At 44.0% G+C, this 14,885-nt stretch overlaps 1 pseudogene; it reads left to right on the top strand.

Annotated features, from left to right (window-relative positions):
- Positions 1–433: 433 nt before the first annotated feature.
- Positions 434–14,885, top strand: part of LOC131094633 (synaptonemal complex protein 1-like) — a 38,672-nt pseudogene continuing 24,220 nt past the window's right edge.

Raw genomic sequence — 14,885 nt, 5'->3', positions numbered from 1 at the left:
TACTATTAAACTTTGAGAATTTTAAAAACAAGTGATTGGTGTTTTTCCCACAGTGCCCAACACACAATATCCCACGTACCGATGTTTCTTGGGGAGCCATTTACAACACGGGAGGGTTACAGGACGTGAAAAACACCAATGACTTGTTTTTTAAAATTTTAAAAGTAATAAAATGGTTATAAAAATAGCAATATAATTAGAGTAATAATAATTTGGGTAATTTGGATTAATATTTGCGAAAAGCCAATCATAAAATACGCATTTTTCCCACAGGAGGACTGGGCTCCCCCAGTTATTCCCTGCACAGGCGGGACCCCCCCTTCCCCTCAGAGCTCTCCCGCGCTGAGGGGCCGCTGCCGCTTCCCGCCCTTCGTGCCCGCCCTCAGCGGCCGCCGGGAGCTGGGGCCGCCCCGCCCGCCCTTTTATCGGAGCCATGGAGAAGGAAAACCGCTTTAAATTGTTCATGCCGCCGCGCCTGAGCGCTGGGCAGGTGTCTGCGGGTAGATCCCAGGTGAGCGCTCGGCCGCGTGGCCGCTGAGGGCGGCCCATACCACAACCCCCCGCCGCCCCCTCGGGCTGTGCTGCTCTGGAGGCCGCGGCTGAGGAGGGGACGGGGGGGAAAGCGCAGGGGCCCTTCCCTGGGGACACGGGGACAGTGCTGGGCCCGGGGAGTGCCCTGGCACAGCCCCGAGCTGGAGCACACACACACTTGCCCCTTGCCCCGGGCTGGAGCACACACACACCTGCCCCTTGCCCTGGCACAGCCCCGAGCTGGAGCACACACACACCTGCCCCTTGCCCCGAGCTGGAGCACACACACACCTGCCCCTTGCCCCGAGCTGGAGCACACACACACTTGCCCCTTGCCCCGGGCTGGAGCACACACACACCTGCCCCTTGCCCCAGCAGAGCTGGAGCACACACACACCTGCCCCTGCGTGGGCCGGGACGGCTCCTGCACTGGACTAATTTCTGTGCATATGCCTAGAGTGGCGTATGCACAGACATCTTCGGTTTGAATTTCAAAGACTTTTGTTGTTGTTTTCTGTCAGAACTGAAGGGAATCATCTTCTCGAGCATCCGCTCTGTGCTGTAAGTCCGTGTTTGATGTGGGTAATTCAGCCCCGAGGGCGAGCAGGGTTCTATCGCCAGCCAGGGTCTGTGTACAAATCACCAATGGGATGGAACTGCTGAGGAACTGCCTTGAGCTGTTTTATTTTCCAGCATCAGTCTCATTACATGGTTATGACAATGGGAAGATGCCAGCAGCTCACATCCCAGGCAGCAGACAAGGAACTTAATGTTACGACTTACTTTAAAAGTTTTTTGACCAATCACATAAAGCAAAAGCAGATTGATAGTAGTTCTAACCAACCACTATAAGCACACGTACCTTTGGTTAAAACAATGCTTGCTTATTTTGAATAAAATACCTGCTTGTAAGCCCTAAAACACAATGCACAGAGCTCTATTATAAAGCTTAGAACTTCCTAATATCTCGCTAGATAAACTTTTCTGTAACTTAGGGTGTTATTAGTTATTCTAGCCAAGCATTAATACACAGACCATTGTTCTATTTGTCCTTACTTTTCTACTTTTTACATAATTTTTCTGCTGACCAATCTCATGGCTGCTGCCTGGCTCTAATCACAGTTCTGCTGTCTCTGAGGCTGCCTTTTGCAGCTTTCCCAAACCCCTCTGATTTTATGGATTCCCACAGCTCCACTCAGATGCTCGCACTGGTGTTGGTGTCTTGGTCTCACAAGATCAGGTGTGCAGTGAAAATGTTCTGTCCCCACACTGAATTATGGGAATTCAACTAGTTATTTTTTCATGTTGAAGCTCCTTATGAAATATGTTGAGATTCAAATGGGATATTCTGAGAGCAGATGAGTTAGCGGTTTACAGGATGAACTTCTGTGACTTCAAAACCTTGTAAAAGGCTATTTTCATGCTGAAACATAATCAGATATGGTTTAGAAGTGCCCTTGGAAGTAAAGCAAAAAAGAAATATCAACTACTGGTCTTCAAAAAAGTAATTTGTCTCCTTGAGTCCTTTGCTATGCAGCAGTGCCCACACAGGCAGGAGCTGCTGAGTTCCCTGCATTGAAAGCTCCCCTTTGGCCACAGTCTGTAAATCAAACTGCAGGACACCAACAGTTTGATCAACCACTGGGAAGTAAGAAGTGAGTTTCAAAGCCATTACCAATACCTTGGGCTTTGAAAATTGTAGGCAGCTGTTTTATTAATGACAAATTCTATTTTCACATCAACTGTAGGGATTTTTTTCCTGGATTTTATAATTATTTCTTTGCAAATCTACCCATAAGAAACTAATTTTTAAATTTGTGCAGGGTTTTAAGAGATGCGCAGATGATGACTTTAAGCTGCCATTGGATGTGTCGAGCCGTGGCGAAATCACTGATTCAGGTACGATTGGAATATTTGCCATGCACCTTCTTTAGATTTTTATATATTGTCAAGTTTTAGTTTTCATGAGCAGTCTCACAGTTTCCTACCTGTAACTGTTAAGTACAGTTTCACTGTTACTTTTTTTAGAAATACATTGATCAAAATCTCTTCATGTTTCAGATACACTTCCACAAGTTTCAAGTGAAACTTTGCTCTGAAATAGATGAAGAGGTCAGATAAGTATCAACTCTGCACATCTCATTCCTTGGGGTCTTTTGAATTTGTTCCCAAACAGTGCCTAAAGCATTATTCAGTAGATATTTCAGGGCTAAAGGAAGTAGTCAAAAGGGAATAATGTTTTCTGTCTCTTGTTTAAAGCTGAATCACTTCCAGAAGATGTTTGGGATTTAGTGAACATGCTTGGAAACAAATCTTTAAAAATTAGGGTGATTGCAATATTGTTGTTGTTTTTTCTTTATTTTAAGTGCCTGTGTAGTCTAAGAGCTTTAATTAGAATAAGATTTAAACACCTAAGTATCCTTGTGGAACTGCTTCTGAATATTCTGTTGAGGGGAGAAGGGTTGAAGTCAGAGTATTCTTTGGAAAACTGAAGTAGATTATCCCAATTGCCTTGTCTGGCTTTATTTTTTCTGTAAAACAATGAATTCAGTGGTTTCCTCAAGCACTGGATTCTTTTCACAGTGTCTTTACTAGCAGATCTCTGCTTTAGCACAACTCAGTACAGCTAATTTTTTTTGCAATAGCTTCTGCACTTTGCAGCTACAAAACACTGTTTGCTACCACAAAATAAAACACATTTCTTGTGCTCTCCCTGCTGATTTTCATATCCCTGACAACTTTTGAGACTTTTTTAATCCTAAGCTATTAAAGTATGATCAGGACTGTAACAAAACTGTGCTGAAGCCAGAACAAGGATGGTGTTTGGGGCTGTTGTAAGTGAACCAAAGGGCCCTTGGGGCTCGTGTGGTGCTCTCCCTGCCTCAACCACTGGCCCAGCCCTGCTTGTAGGGCACTTTCAAGGTGTCCTAAGGGCACAAGGTTGGTGCTTTTCCTTCCTGCTCTGTGTGTGAGCAGAGAACTGTTGGGACACTTGGATATTTATAAATCCCTGGGTCCAGATGGGATCCACGTCAGGGTGATGAGGGAGCTGGCAGATGAGCTTGCCAAGCCTCTCTCCATCATGTATCAGGAGTTGTGGCTCACTGTGAGGTTCCAGATGATTGGACACTGGCCAGTGTGACACCCATGTACAAAAAAGGTAGGAAGGAGGATCCTGGTAATTCCAGGCCAGTCAGCCTGGCCTCAGTAGCCGGTGAGATAATGGAGCAGTGTCGACGGAAGGGAACCAGGACATCATTTTGATCATCACAGGCTCAATTTTATTGATCAGTACGGCGGGTTAAATACAGTTAATAATGAGCTTCATACATATTGCAAAAGTTGAGCTCAGGATTGGTCAGCTTACATATCAGCACCTATGCCTACTTCTACATTCCTATGGTTCTACTTTTGATACTTTCTACATATTCTTAGGATATATTCAGGACTAATCTCAACTCCCTATCCTCATGTTGCAGCAAGGTCGCTGCTGACTCTTCCTTTTAGCTTGCTGACTGCTGACTTTTCTCCTTCAGTTTAACCAGTGGCATTATATCAGTGTGGCCTTTCTCAGCTAACCAATTATTAATAATGCTCTCCACGTTTCCCCCGTTTTCTTCTTGTGCAAGGAGATTAGTTTGCCATGTTTTTGCTATTGTACGGCTGACCATGTTTTGAATACAGTTAAAGATACAAGGCAAAATAAGCAAAAACAGTAAAATTACACCCAGCAGTCCTATAGCATAGATCACAAGGTTCCTCAGCCACGGTCCGAGTCCCAGGCCTTTAAGCCATTCGTCAATTCCTAAACCGTCTTCTTCCTTAAGTTTGTGAAGTCCCTGTTGTAATTCTTTTATCTTAGTGTGAATGGACACTGAATGATCAGACAGATTCATGCAACACATTCCCTCGAACTCTTCACATCCATGCCCTTGTGCTAAGAGCAAAACATCTACAGCAGCTCTATTTTGCAAAACAGCATGGTTAACACTTTGCACATCTGCAGTTAACATGTCTAGAATTTGTGATGTCTTGTTCAGCTCATCCCTTGCCCAGCATCCTAATTGTTTTGCTAAATTCATGGCTTTATTGGCAGATCCTCCTGGTAAGATAGTTGAAACCACCACCTGTTTGAATGTGCCCCAAAACCGTGGATCTCCTATCTTGCTGCAGTCTAAGTCATGTATGCTACGTTTTCTCCTGTTTGAATTTTGACTCAGCTGCATTAGCAAGGACACATTAGGATGAAACAGTGACAATTTTCCCAAAAAACAGGGTCCACCCTGTGGTTTAGCTGGTATACCATTCCATGCCCTGTCTCCACAAATCAAAAATATTCCTGTGGGTAATTTCATTGGTGCTGTGATATTTGTGCCGTTACATTGACTGTAATGCTGTGGAGAGAATTCGCTCACATTCAGGGATGAATCTAGGGTGGCCCATGTTTCTTTAGGTTGGTTTAAATTCTGAGCACCCGGAAGTTTGAAGCTAAACCATCCACCAGCTGTAGTGTTAGATATACTGGCATTTGTACTTCCAAAAAGATCCAATTCTTCAGGAGGAGAATGCAAAGAGGTGTTAAGTGATTGGATTAGTAAGCATTGACGATAGCCATCACTCTGACCTGCAGTATACCCTTGTTGCACCGGCAATGTGATGTTTGACATGTTAGACATGCATAAGGTTTGATTGTTTATCAAACTGCAAAATTCTCCAGGAGACCACACCGGAAGTCCCACCAGGCATGTTTGAAATGGGTTAGTGACTCCTCCAAGACTAAGACAAAGTGATGATTGGTTAGTTTGATTAGCAAGTGTTACCCATAAATTTTCCCTTGGTTGACTAAAGTGTGTTACTCCTACTGCTTCACTTGCTACAGCATTGAGCAGTATTACAAAAACAAACCTCATTTTTCTTTCCGCTTACTTTGCTTCTCCTTTTCTTCCTTCTGCTTACGTTGTCTTTTCTTTCTTCGCTGTCTTTTCCCTGGTTTGCTAGATTGTCTATTGTAAGGCTGAGTCAATTCTTGAATATACTGATCTAATTCTAAATCAGCATCCTTGCTCACAAGTATAGCACGAGGTAAGTTTGAAGGCAAATCAGCTTTGCAGCGAGCTGCTATGATGCGTGAGGCTTTAGTAATTTCAAATATTCTAAGGTTTTCCTGTAACTTCCACCTAAGATATGCTATAACCACTTGTTCTGCACTCTCAAAGAGCTGTAATCCTGTCCGTCCTGGCAGGCCAGTACTTTGTTCAAGAGCTCTAACCCAGATATGATTTCGAATCCACTTTCCAAAACAAGATGTACACCATAAATATCCCAATGACTTCTGTGAATACCAATAAACCTGATTACAATCTGCACAATGCAAAGCTACCCATGCATAGCATTTATCTTTATCCTTTTTGCAAACATAACAAGGAAGCGAATGTAAGTAAGGACCAGTATAAAATTGTGTATCTTCAACCCAAAGCAACCAATTCAATGGTGGTGATCGCAAAGCCTCTTCAGCCTTTTTACTATATGAGGCTAACAGCTCAAGGTCTTTCTTTAACACAAGGTGTATCTTATTTCGTAATCATCGTTCTTGTTCGTTATCCTCCTCAACAACTATATCCTCCCGAGGGTCCCACAACAGTAAAATTGTTCTAATCATAGAAAATTAATTAGCAATCACTGATACCCCTATTCAAATGAGACCGTTCCCTTTTTTGCCTTCTTTTTCTTATCTGTATTCAATCTTGCTGCTCCTAATTTCACTGGTCCTGCCACTTTCAAACTTAATTTTTTCAACTTGTCAATGCAGCAATCTAATGCTCTATCAGGATCCCCTTGGAAGGGTCCTACAACTGAATGCTGTGTTAAAGGCACTAATTTCCTACACCTTATAGAAACTATACGTGATTTACTTTGAACCTTAATTCTATTTACAATACATTGTATTTCCCATCGATAATAAGCAAGAACCTTCTGTTCAGGAGACTCATAAAGATTTAAAGCTATATATGCGTTTTGCCCCGTTTGTCTCCTTAATTCATCTTGCCAGCTTTTTCCCCACGTATGCTCGTGTTCACAAGTATGACACCACAAATCTCGTAATAATGATTGTTCTATCCAAAAAGTTCTTTTACAACCCCCACAACGTAGAGCTATCCAGGCAGCACAATGTGAATTGTGACAGTCAAGGCAATGTAGTTTCGCTGGATCTGTTAAATGAAAAGTTGATAATGAGTCAATGAAACCAATCAACTCCTGGGCCGTCCGGTAGTGACGTGTCAGTGCTCTGTCCACCGCTTCCGAGTACCCCTTCAATTGAAACAGTAGTGGTTGTAGGAGTAGAAGCAGTTTCTTCCCCAGTCGCTCTTTGTCCTCCTCCGTAAGGCGATCCACCAGAGGCTGCATCAAAAACAGGTTTAGTCCACTTAGCAGGCACCCAGAAAGGCCCTGTAGGTGAGGAAACACAAAGATACCCCCGACCCCAATATAATACTTTTGCAGGTTTTTCCCATAATCCTGTACTCGGGTTCTTATACTTAACCCAGACCTCTGTTTCCTTAGTATTTTCCTGTCCTGACCTCGGATGATGTTTCATTGCAGGGGGGGTATCATCTTCCCCAAAAATGCATAAATGATTAATCACATACAAAACCTTAGCCAAACATGCTTGTGGATCTGTCAAATCTTGATGTTTTTCAATATACTGCTTAAGGGTACCGTTTGCTCTTTCCCGTAAAGCTTTCCTTAACTGTATCAGTAACTCATACAATCGTTTATTATTCACTTCCTTAATTGCTGCTTCCTCTATTCGTTTGACTACTCCTGCAACATACATAGAGTCTGTGACCACATTTAAAGGCTCCTGTAAGTTGGACACCGCCCATACTACTGCTAACAATTCCAAAGTTTGTAAGCTATCTGCAGGGTCTGCTGTGAGGAGTTGATGCTTCCATTGTCCTTTTTCTTGCCAGGTAACAGCAGCACGCCTTGATTTCTTTCCTGCATCTTTAAAAACTGTAATAGCTCCTTCTATGGGGTTTTCTTCTCTTAAAGGTCGAGTAATCCAGTTCCATTCTGTCATCCATTGCAAAACTCTAGGCACTAATTTACTAGTCTCTACTTTAGCAGGTGACATCAATAATGCTTCTTGTAAATTCTTTGAATTTATCAAGTACCAGTCCAAGGTTTCTTTTTCCATAGGCAATCTAATAGTAGCAGGTTCTCTACCATCCACTTCAAGAATTCTGAGACGCCCCTTTTTGATTAATGCAGCCAATTGTTCAATTTTTGAAGATATTGTTTTCTTATGCTGTAGTGGTGGTGACAACCATTCCAACACCTGTATCTCCCCCGTTTTCTTTTGCAACTGAGAGAGAGCACCAAGCAAGTGGCAAGGGCTATTCCAAATAGTAAGGTCAATGGGGTGGTCGAGTTGTCGACGAGACACATACCCTTGCTGTACACAGTTACTAATTTGCTGCAAGGCAAGATGATGCTCCCTTGTCAGGTGTACAGCAGTAGTAGGGTCCACACCTTTCAACAAAGGCCGTAGGGCTTCTAATAAGTGATTTGGTATTCCCACAATAGGCTTCAGCCACTGTAAGTCTCCCAGCAACTTCTGTGCATCATGTAGAGTTTTAATGTCCAATTGTAATTCCAATTTTTGTGGTATCACTATTTGATCCGTCAAAGTCCATCCCAAATATTTCCAGGGCTTTGTAGTCTGAATTTTCTCTGCAGCAATAACAAGTGAATATGCAGCAAGAGTATTTTTAATGGTGTTAATCTGTAAAGAGGAGAATGGCTGTTGCTGTGCAAACAAAATATCGTCCATGTAATGATATATTATAGTTGCTGGCCATTTACAACGCAGTGGCTGTAATGCTGCATCAACATAAAGCTGACATAAAGTGGGAGAGTTGCGCATGCCCTGCGGAAGAGATGTCCATTCAAATCTTTTATCTGGTTCCCCACGATTTATTGCTGGTAAAGTAAAAGCAAATCTCTTCATGTCATCAGGATGCAGGCCAATAGTGAAAAAACAATCCTTTAGGTCAATAATTAAAAGTGGCCAGTGTTCTGGAATCATAGCTGGATTTGGAAGACCAGGCTGTAAGGCCCCCATAGGTTCCATTTGGTCATTTACAGCCCTCAAATCATGTATCAAACGATATTTCCCTGATTTCTTTTTGATTACAAAAATAGGTGTATTCCAAGGGCTTGTGGACAGTCGTAGGTGCCCTTTTGTATATTGTTCCTGTACCAATTCATGGGCATGCATAAGACTCTCCCCTTTTAATGGCCATTGCTTAACCATCACCGGTGTATCCGTTTTCCAGGTGAGTGGAATGGGGAAAGTCCAAGCAATGGCAATTACCCCAAAGGGTGCTGATTAGTTAACACCACTCCCAATTGTGTTAAAATGTCCCTTCCAATTAAACAGGAAACTGTAGGAGGCAGTTGAACAATTGAAAACACAGCAGATATTTGTTGATTCTCAATGCACACAGACAAAGACGGCGACCTGCTTGCCAATGTAAATCCTCCCACTCCTGTGAGCATGTTTGATGAAGGAAATAGAGGCCAATGTTGTGGCCATGCTTCTGGAGAAATGATGCTAGTATCTGCTCCTGTATCCAATAATCCATAAAGGGTTATGCTTTGATGCCCATAGGTAATTTCAACCTTTTGTTATGGTCTATTTTGTAAATCCACAGTTAAAAGTGTAACACCAGTAGAGCCAAAACCTTTTTCATCACGTGTTTGCCCAGTAAATGATTGTATTCCTGATGTCATTTGTGACAGTGGTACCAATTGTGCAATGCGTTGTCCTTTTGTAATTTTAATCGGAGGATAAAGGGTGTAAGCCATAATTTGTATTTCTCCTGTAAAGTCCGCATCGATAACAACAGGCAAAACAAATAATCCCAACATAGTTATAGAGGAACGTCCCAGCAATAATGCTCCACATGTTTGTCCATTCAGTATAAGAGGACCCTTTATTCCAGTGGGTATCCTCTCAGGCCGGTTCGTCATTAGTGTGACGTCTACTGCTGCTGATAAGTCCAAGCTGAAGCTTCGTGTTGTTGCGGGTTGCAGACAGGAGGTAGCAGCGATGTCACGGCAGCAGCTGGTGTCTCCGATGTCACGGCAGTAACTCGTGTCTGTCCCTCATTGCCGCATCGGTAACACTTGATGAATGGTTTTGAACCTCCTTGTGTGAAAGCCAGTGAGCCACTTCGGAGAGGAGCAAGAGCAGCTAACACCTGATTCTGAGTAGACTCTGCTTGCTTTTGCAACCCTAATCCTAATTCCTTTAAGGCTTCTGCTATAAATGCCTGTGAAGCTGTTGGCATTAATGCCATTCACTCTAATGCTTCTTCAATAGTCCAATTTGCCCCTAAAGTAGCTAACACTCTTTGGGTTGCTGGGTTGCTATTTTGCAAAGCACACTGCTTCAATAGCGCCCTGCAACACCAGCCCGATCTATAGCAGTAGCTGTTCTATCGATAAAATTTCCAAATGATTCTTCCCTTCCTTGCTTAATACCCATATAAGCCGGTAACCCTCCTGGCTCTTTAACCATGTCTATTGCAGCACGCACTAACCACATAGACTCTGTAAGTTTATCTTCTCCCGATATCATCTGTACCTCTGTACGTAAAAATGCCTCTAAGCCCATCAGCTCCTTTACTGTTACTCCATGTAATGGGTCATGTGCATTAAACAATAACTGCTGATGATGAGTAAATATCAACCGAACTATTCCTCTTAAATCATTAGGACAAAACCTGAGTATTAAAAAGATAATCTAACATTTGCTTAACAGGTTCACTTTTTACTCCAAACTGACTAACCGTAGAACGTAGCTGAGTTAACAGCTTCCAATCTAAGGGAGTATATTCTGCTATATTATGCGTAAGGTTCCCCTGTGCATCATACTGTGGTGTGTATGTAACTGGACATGCAAGACTAGAAGCTATTTCCACCGCCTCACCATCCCCCATTTGCATTACTTCTTTCGCCAAAGCAGCCCAAGCTTCCCTCCTCTGTTTAGCCATCTCCCCCCATGGATCACGGTGTGCCCCTGGGATGGGATCTGGCTCTTTAAGGGTGCTATGCTGCTGGCGCTTCGGTGCAGACACCGAGGTTTCGCGCGGGGGGGGGCAGTGAGGCAGAGGCTGGTTCGCGCGGGGGAAGCAGGGGCCCCCCCTCTGGAGCTGGCAGTGAAACCGGAGCCGGCTCACACGGAGCCAGCCTGCGGGGGGCAATCCGCCCCCCCGCTGGAGCCGGCTCGGGCGGGGGAGGTGACCCCCCCACCGAAGCCGTAACCGGAGCCGGCTCACTGAGGGGTAGCGGCGGAGGCAAGGCTGGCGGCGGAGGCAAAGCTGGCTTGCTCTTACCCCCACCATCCGACTCGCCCTCCCCCTCTGACAGGAAAGGTGCAGACGGTTCCACTGCGCCTATAAAGAAATCCTCCACACCACTTTGCTGGGGACTCTTAGGCATAAGTACCTTAGTTACAGAAGGTGCCAGGGGATCATCTTCACGACCATACCCTATATTCCTCTTATGAGCTTCTGTTGCCCTTTCTGCTGCCTTTCTCTCAGAGACCTGCTGAAGTAACGTGTTATACACCACCCGCCATAACTTCCCGAATTTCTTTGCTGACTTATCATCGTCTAGTACTGTATCCCACAATATTTCCCCAAACTTTCTCCACTCTGATAACTCATGAACTGTATGAGGATTAGAAAAGATACCCTTAGAATGGCCATAAGCTAATAACCCTGGTAACTCCTTTTTTAAATCTATCCCTTTTATCCCACGCCGCTCTAAATAGGCGGTAAATAAATCATATGCCGCTTGCCTATCCATACCTATTAATCAGCGCGCGCTGTTGCAGCTCTCCAGGCTCCGGCGGACACGTATTGGCTTAAGTCACAGTTGTGAACCTTAAGGGTGCTTCAAATTCCGGCACCGTCCCGGCTGCTGGGACCCAAACCCAACTTCCGGACCGTGGCGTAATCCCTTTTTCTTTTAATCCGAGAAAAAGGGCAGAGATTCGGTTATGCCCGCATTCTCCACCATTTGTCGACGGAAGGGAACCAGGACATCATTTTGATCATCACAGGCTCAATTTTATTGATCAGTACGGCGGGTTAAATACAGTTAATAATGAGCTTCATACATATTGCAAAAGTTGAGCTCAGGATTGGTCAGCTTACATATCAGCACCTATGCCTACTTCTACATTCCTATGGTTCTACTTTTGATACTTTCTACATATTCTTAGGATATATTCAGGACTAATCTCAACTCCCTATCCTCATGTTGCAGCAAGGTCGCTGCTGACTCTTCCTTTTAGCTTGCTGACTGCTGACTTTTCTCCTTCAGTTTAACCAGTGGCATTATATCAGTGTGGCCTTTCTCAGCTAACCAATTATTAATAATGCTCTCCACAGAGCAGTTCACACTGAGTGCTATCACACAGCACTCCCAGCATTGCCAGGCTATCAGACCCAGCCAGCAGGGCTTTACCAAGGGTGGGTCATGGCTGACCAACCTGGGCTCCTTCTGTGAACAGGTGACTGCCTGGTGCATGCAGGAAGGCTGTGGGTGTTGTGTGTCTGGGCTCCAGCAAGGCCTTTGGCACTGTCTCCCACAGCACACTCCTGGAGAAGCTGCAGCCATGGCTGGGACAGGAGCACTCTGTGCTGGGCTCAGAACTGGCTGCATGGCCAGGCCAGAGAGTGGTGGTGAATTGTGCCGCATCCAGCTGGCAGCCAGGCAACAGTGCTGTCCCTCAGGGCTGTACTGGGACCAGTTCTGTTTCATATTTTCATAGACGACATGGATGAGGGCATTGAGTCCTTCATCAGTAAATTTGCAGAGGACACTAAGCCGGGAGCTTGTGTTGATCTATTGGAAGGAAGGAGGGCTCTGCAGAGAGACTTAGATCAGTGGGATGGATGGGCAGAGTCCAGCAGCATGAAGTTTAATCAGTCCAAGTGCTGAGTTCCATATTTGGGCCACAAAAATCCCCTACAACGTTCCAAGCTGGGGACAGTGTGTCTGGACAGTGCTCAGGCAGAAAGGGTCCTGGGGGTGCTGATGACAGCCGGTTGAATATGAGCCAGCAGTGTGCCCTGGTGGCCAGGAAGGCCAATGGCATCCTGGCCTGGATCAGGAATGGTGTGGCCAGCAGGAGCAGGGAGCTCATTCTGCCCCTGTATGGGCACTGCCGAGGCTGCACCTTGAGTGCTGTGTCCAGCTCTGGGCCCTCAGTTTAGGAAGGACGTTGAGATGCTGGAGCACATCCAGAGGAGGGCAGCAAGGCTGGTGAGGGGTTTGGAACACAAGCCCTGTGAGGAATGTTTGAAGGAGCTGGGGCTGTTTAGCCTGGAGAAGAGGAGGCTCAGGTGGGGTCAGTCTCTTCCACAGGACAGCACTGACAGAACCAGAGGACACAGTCTCAAGCTACATCAGGGGAGGGATAGGTTGGATATTAGGAAAAAAAATTTCACCAAAAGAATAATAAAGCACTGGAATGCTCTTCCCAGGGAGGTGGTAGAATCACCATCTCTGGATGTGTTTAAAAAAAGACTGGACATGGCACTAGGTGCTATAGTTGAGGTGTTAGGGCATAGGTTGGACTCGATGATCTGAGAGGTCTCTTCCAGCCTCATTATTCTGTGATTCTGTGATTCTGTGATTCTGTGATTCTGTGATTCTGTGATTCTGTGTGTGTTCATGGCAATATCACAGGTACTCCTGGGCAAAGTCTCTGAAGCTGCCTTTACTTAACTCAGCAGTGTCTGTCAGAAGGAGAGGACAGAAATGGGGTGAAGAACCTGCTAGAAGGAATTTTGGCTTCACTGATAATTCTGGCAAAACTTTTATTGATTTCGTGGACTGCAGTTATCCATGTCTTTAAGCCCATCTATTTGGTGATGTCTGAAGGGGGTTTGGGATATTTCATTGTATTTGTTTCTCCTATGTGCTCTGTAATGGCTTTTGATACATACATAGAGGATGCAGAAAGATTTAAACTTGGGCTCCTGATCATATCTAAGGTTATATCACCATCTGTGGAAAAAATGTTACTCTTGTGATGTTTCTAAGAGATAAATATGTTAACTACAACAGTCTTAATTAGATAGTATTTGAGATTAAATTGTGGAACCTGTTTTAATAGAATCCAGAAACAATGAATGAATTGTTCTCAAAACTCTACAAAGAGGCGGAGAAGATCAAGCAGTGGAAACTGACTGTGGAATCAGAACTAAACCAGAAAGAAAGAAAACTCCAAGAGAATAGAAAGATTATTGAAGCACAGAATAAAGCCATTCAAGAACTGCAGGCCAGTATTGTATAGTGTACATTAAATAGATGAAGTTCAGTGCTTCCTGATTCAGTCTGACACTATTATTGATACAGTTAAATATTAAAGACTGTTGCAGTTTGGTTTGTGTCTTGAGAAAATGATTATTTTGAGAAGTTGCAGGCAACTGTCCTGTGTGAGGGTGGGTATAAAGAATATACCTGTAAGTGTCTCATTTGCTGGTAAATTATTGTTCATTAATTATTGCATCTTTCATGCAAAAGATGACTCAGCATGTAATACCAGATAAAACAGACTTCTGTCTACTGATGCCCCAAATTACTTTTTCATGAGGAATTTGAGAAGTCAAAGTGCATTTCTAATAGATTTTTCAATAACAGTGTCTTTTTGCATTTGTACCCTATGAAATCAGTTTGAAAATGAAAAACTTCATTGGAAACGGAAGATGAGATATGTGAAAATAAAGATCTCTTGAAAGAGTAAGTAATAGAACCAAGGATATATTTTTGTGGTGGAAATAATCAGTTTCCATGTGGGCAGTTTTATATAGCTGTTAAATTTTGAAGGTCATTTCCATTGTTGCTCCTTAGGTACACAAAGCACTGTGCACTCCTGTGCAAACATGATATTTTTCCCTCCCTTAGAGCTGCTGCTTTGAGGCATCTGTGTAATCTGCTCAAGGAAACCTGCACTCGCTTCACAGAGAAGACCAGCAAATGTAAATGCTTTTTTAGTTTTTATTTATCAGAGTAAAAGTGCTTATAACTTGCTCTAAATTCACAAACAGAAGAAAGAAGAAGAAATTTCTTGTGCTGTTCAGAGAAGTTCTCCAGCTGAGATCGACTGGATGTGGCTCTCAGAATGAGAAGTGAATTTTAAGTGGCTCACAAAATTGGAAGTGAAGCCCCAGGTCTAACAGACTTGTGGTTTGTAATGCTGAATGCAGAGGGCTTTTGAAGGCAGTGAAATTGTTTGCTGCAAGGTTGCCAGCCTGGGAGCTCTTTGGGTG

This window comes from Melospiza georgiana, chromosome 30, assembly GCF_028018845.1.
Source record: "Melospiza georgiana isolate bMelGeo1 chromosome 30, bMelGeo1.pri, whole genome shotgun sequence".
Taxonomy (NCBI): Eukaryota; Metazoa; Chordata; class Aves; order Passeriformes; family Passerellidae; genus Melospiza; species Melospiza georgiana.
The sequence above is the reverse complement of the archived record's forward strand: the minus strand, read 5'-3'. Positions and strand labels throughout refer to the sequence as shown.